The 5,730-nt window shown below is 42.2% G+C and overlaps 1 protein-coding gene across 2 annotated transcripts in view; it reads left to right on the forward strand.

Annotated features, from left to right (window-relative positions):
• LOC100941993 (huntingtin-interacting protein 1) overlaps positions 1-5,730 on the forward strand; it is a 53,177-nt gene that overhangs the window by 779 nt on the left and 46,668 nt on the right. The window lies entirely within an intron of this gene.

Raw genomic sequence — 5,730 nt, forward strand, 5'->3', positions numbered from 1 at the left:
TTTTTTTTTTTTTTTGATTTTAGTAAAAGGCAATTTTAGTAACTTACTGTTACCTCAAAAACCTTTTTTCCCTCTTTTCAGTTTAATATCAGCACTTACATGCCCTCACATGCTTTATAAATAGAACAATGACAGTCTTAGTCAGATAATGACATTAATAGAAATACAAGACAGCATGTTAGAAAAAGCTCAGACTTTGGCAACAAATGCGGCTTCAAATCTTGGATCAGCCACTTGGCAGCTGGGTGTTTGGGAAATTGTTTACTTCCCAAGCAAAAGGCTCTTAAATTATTGTTGGCCCTGCCCAATCTGACTGCCTGTCTAGATGTGCCAAACTCCAGATTCCCCCCTTCCTTTTCTGTTTTCCTGCACAATCACACCCCTTTTGTGCTACTTCTTACCACAGTGCCTTTGCACAAGCGCTACTCTCTGCCTGGAGTGACTCCCATCCCAAACCTTATCCCATGTCGTCAAGCTAACCCTTACTCTTTCTTCAAATTACACTCATTCTTTGCTTTTGTCAGGGAGGAAAGGTGCATTTTTTTTTTTTTTTTTTTTGTAGTGACAGAGTCTCACTTTGTCACCCTCAGTAGAGTGCCGTGGCGTCGCAGCTCAAAGCAACCTCAAACTCTTGGGCTTAAATGATTCTCTCGCCTCTGCCTCCCAAGTAGCTGGGACCATAGGTGCCCACTACAACACCCGGCTATTTTTTGTTACATTTGTCATTGTTGTTTAGCTGGGTGGGGCCAGGTTTGAACCCACCAACTTCGGGGAACATGGCTGGTACTGTAACCACTGTGCAACAGGCACTGAACAAGCATTCCCAATTCTTAATTCCAGTACCTTTGCTTTCCTATCTAGGGTCTCAATGCCTCCTGAGGGAGGAGGTGAGTGGCAATATCGGAATCAGTGTTTCTATACCCAGTGCCTGAATGTCCAAGGAGGTATGGAGAGGGGTAATCTGCTTTTTTTTTTTTTTAAGACAAAATCTCACTGTGTTACCCATGCTAGAGTGCTGTGGCCTCAGCCCAGCTCCCAGCAACCTCAAACTGCTGGGCTCAAGCGACCCTCCTGCCTCAGCCTCCCAAGTAGCTGGGACTATAGGCACCTACCACTATGCCTGCCTAATTTTTCTATTTTTAGAAACAGGGTTGTACTCTTGTTTAGGCTGGTCTCAAACCCCTCAACTCAAGCAGTCCTCCCACTTCACCTTCCAGAGTGGGGTAATCTGCATTTTGAAGACTCTTCCTGGTTGAACTTTTGCCCCTACCAGTTGAGACCTACTACTTAAAGCCTTTAGGTCAGTGATTCTCAACCTTCCTAATACCGCGGCCCTTTAATACAGTTCCTGTGGGTCGCCACCCACAGGTTGAGAACTGCTGCTTTAGGTAGTAAAAGCTTTTTCCATTTTTCCTCAAAGTCCTACCTATAGCTGTCCGCACTCATAAAATGTTAGTAATTCTTTGGTCCTATCTCCCTATCATAAGCAAGGAGATACAGGCCCAGAAAGAGAAGCAGCTTGTCCTAAAGTTATGAGGCTACTTACCTGAACAAAGCTGAGAGTTGTCCCCAACTCTGTCAAGTACATACCAGAAAGCTTTCCCTGTAATAAGTGAAGCTTAGATCTTTTCCTTTTTATTAGAATTTGTCTAGTATATCTTTCTCCATCTGTTTACTTTTAGCTTTCCTATATTATGTTTTAGAAATATGGCTTATAAATAGCATTTAGTTGGATTTAGGGGGTTTTCTTCATTTTTTATTGGAGATGACAGGCTTTGTCTTTTAACTGGGCATTGTTTACAATGTTTATAACTGTTTACATTTATTATAATACATGGTATGTTTATATTTTATTTTATGCTTTCTGTTTGCCCCATCTATTCTGATTATATTTTTCTCATTCCTTGCCTTCTTTTAGATTGACTTGATATTTTTTTCTCATTCTTTTTCTGTATTCTTTAATAATCACATAATGCTTGCTTAGTTTATGGAGGTCTACAATTCATATCTTTATCTGTTTCCTATATAACACAACTAATTATAATTCTTTAATTCATTCCCTCAACTTACATGTCAGTATTGTAATGTATTTTAATTTTGATTATGTTTTCTTTTTAAATCCTATAAGCTATTGTTTTACTTCAGTTGTTTTATTCTGTGCTGTCTATAGAACTTCAATCTGGGATCAGTTTCTTCCTTTTACAGTATTCTTTATTGAGAATCTACTGGTGGCAAACACCTTTTTTTTTTTTCCGGTTTTTGGCTGGGGCTGGGGCTGGTTTGAACCTGCCACCTCCGGCATATGGGGCCAGCGCTCTACTCCTTTGAGCCACAGATGCCGCCCAGGAAAACACCATTTTTGCTTGTTTGAGAATGTCTTTATTTCAGCCTTCTTCATGGAAGATATTAAGATATTTTATCTGAGTCTAGAATTCTACAATGAAGTTCTTTTTTTTTTTTAGATATCTAACTATGTCATCCTCAGTAGAGTGGTATGGTGTCACAGATCACAGCAACTTCAAACTTTTGGGTTTAAGCAATTTTCTTGCCTTAGCCTCCTAAGTAGCTGGGACTATAGGTGCATACCACAATGCCCAGCTATTTTTTTGTTGTTGTAGTTGTTGTTGTTTAGCGGGCCAGGGGGTGGGGTGGGGTTCAAACCCGCCAGCCCTGGTGTACATGGCCAGCACTGAAACCATTGAGCTACGGGTGCTGAGCGGACAGTTATTTTCTTTCAGCATTTGGAGGATATAATTCAAATTTTCTTTCCACTGACTTCCTTTTTTTTTTTTTTTTGTAGAGACAGAGTCTCACTTTATTGCCCTAGGTAGAGTGCCGTGACGTCACACAGCTCACAGCAACCTCCAACTCCTGGACTTAGACAATTCTCTTGCCTCAGCCTCCCAAGTAGCTGGGACTACAGGTTCCCACCATAGTGCCCAGCTATTTTTTTGTTGCAGTTTGGCCAGGGCCCGGTTTGGACCCGCCACCCTTAGTATATGGGGCCAGAGACCTACTCACTGGGCCACAGGTGCTGCCCCTCCACTGACTTCTTTATTTTCATAAAGTCGTAAGACTCACTATTGCTCCTTTGAAGCCAATCTATGTTTTATTTCTGACAATTTTAAGATCTTAGAATGTGTCTAGGAGTGAATTTATTTTGGATCCTTTGGACTTCAAAAATCTATGGTTATTATATCAGTTAAAAAGTTTTCATTGGCATGGCGCCTGTAGTTCAAGCAGCTAAGGCGCCAGCCACATACACCAGAGCTGGCGGGTTCAAATATAGCCCGGGCCTGCCAAACAACAGTGACAACTACAACCAAAAGATAGCCGGGCATTGTGGCGGGCACCTGTAGTCACAGCTACTTGGGAGGCTGAGGCAAGAGAATCACTTAAGCCTGGGAGTTGGAGGTTGCTGTGAGCTGTGATGCCATGGCACTTTACCCAGGGCGACAGCTTGAGGCTCTGTCTCAAAAAAAAAAAGTTTTCATTGATTTTTACTAATGCTCCTCCAAAGTAGTGTTGTGCTTTGAAAGGCTAGAGTAGAAATTTGACATGGCTTCTAATGGATCTCTAATTAAAGACAGTCATAAAGAAATAAGAATAAAAGGGAGTAGAGGAAAAAAAAGACCACACATGAATTTACTCCAGATGACCTTCAAATACTTCAACAGTTGTTTGAACAGAATCCTTACCCTAATTTTTCAACAAGGGAAGAATTAGCCAATCAAATCCATTATCTTGTATGTGTAACTAACAACTGGTTTCAAAACAAAAGAACCAAACTACCACTTAGAGAGTGACAGATAATGTTTGCTACCTGGAAACAGAATGGGTTTTCTATCCAAAGTCACCCACTTAGAAGCCTCCAGGAATATCAGGTGGAAATCTCCCAACCACAACACGGAGCAGGCCCCCTCCTACACCCTCATGGGTAGAGCTGCCTATTCTTCTCTGGAGACACAGAGGGTTCCCAGTGATCTAGATGGCTGGAGTGATTCTTGTAGCTCCAGCAATGAAACCAAGCTGTGCTTTTGAATATCAAAGTGAAACAGGAAGGGAACCTTCTCCCAACTGTGGATCAGAAACCTTTCTTGATGCTCCTACATCTACATAGTAATTTGAAAGGAGCAGGCCTGCAAGCCCCTTCCTTCTGCACTGTTTGTAGTGTGCTGCAGGAGGAGACAAAGGCCCACTATTTCTAGGACAACAGCAGAGGGGTTGGATATGTCATCTTCAGCCTCAGCAGCCTGAGGCTTATCAAGAGAAGTTGGTCTTCCAGGATCAAGTTCTAACGTACCTGAGTCCTAGGCATTTATAAGACAGCACTGTTTCTGGAGCCAAAAACAGGGAATTAGCACTTGGAAGGGAGAATTAGGATTTATTTCTTAGCACTTGAGGTCAAAGTTTAACCTCTGGAGAAGACTGAGCTTGTTTCTGGCAAGAGTGCTGAAACTCATTCCCTGGCAGTGGCAACTGGGACTTTGTGCAAGTAGGAGTGTAAAATGAAACTACAGATAAGACTCCAATCTCTCCATGGACTCTCCAAGTCCATGAGATGGACTTTCTGCAGCTGACAGAGAAAGACAAAATAATGAGAGCCAAACAGTCATGGAGGGGTATATGAAGCACTCTTGACATAAGACCCTCTATCTCAGAAAAACACTCCATCTTACATTTTAAAGACATCACGCCAACAGGGACAAGATGTTCAGAGACTACATCCAACCAGATTGGGGCATAACCCTGTACTATTAGCCCTCAACGAAGTTCTCAAGGGCCATAAAAAGAGCAGAACTTCACTAGCTAGATACAGCTGTCCCAATAGATACCATTTTGCTGTTGCTTTTGATCAGAACCCAGCATCTGCCACTGCAAGCTCTGCCCAAATCAAGGACTCTGCCGTGGTGACTGGGTGTTCTTGTCCACATCTCATTCCTTGGACTAGTTTGTTAACCCTTTTCTCTCTCTCTCTCTCTTTGTTTCTTTCTTTAGTCTCTCTATTACCCTGGGTAGAGAGCTGTGGCATCATAGCTCACAGCAACCTCAAACTTTTTTTTTCTTGAGCCAGAATCTCAAAGCTGTTGCACTGGGTAGAGTGCTGTGATATCACAGCTCACAGCAACCTCCAACTCCTGGGCTCAAGTGATCCTTTGCCTCAGTCTTTCTATTTTTAGTAGAGATGGGGTTTCACCTATGCTCACATTGGTCTTGAACTCATGAACTCAAGCAATCCATTCACCTCAGCCTCCCAGAGTGCTAGAATTACAGGTGTGAGCCACCACGCCCAGCCTCCCCTTTTCTCTTGATGTTAAATGTTACTTTGTGGAAATTTTAATCTACAACATATATTGATTAAATATAAAAAACTTTTTCGTTGTCTTTTTTTACCTGAAATATTAGTTTTACTTGTCAATTCTACCTCAAAGCTGGGAAGAAAACTAAATAAATGAAAAGTAAGCTCAAGAATGTTGTCTAAAGAACAGTGCTGAGTCTGATGACCCAGTTCTTCCATCCCCTTCCTCTGCTGCCTTGTGCTTCATTCTGTCTTTTCCTTCTGAGACTTTGGTTAGAAGTATGTTGGAATGGGTGGTGCCTGTAGCTCAAAGGAGTAGGCCACTGGCCCCGTATGCCGGAGGTGTGGGGTTCAAAACCAGCCTCAGCCAAAAACTGCCAAAAAAAAAAGAAGTATGTGGGACTGCCTCACTCTGTCCCCCATATCTCTAA

This window comes from Otolemur garnettii, unplaced genomic scaffold (genome assembly GCF_000181295.1).
Source record: "Otolemur garnettii isolate 467f Iridium unplaced genomic scaffold, OtoGar3 scaffold00077, whole genome shotgun sequence".
Classification (NCBI taxonomy): domain Eukaryota; kingdom Metazoa; phylum Chordata; class Mammalia; order Primates; family Galagidae; genus Otolemur; species Otolemur garnettii.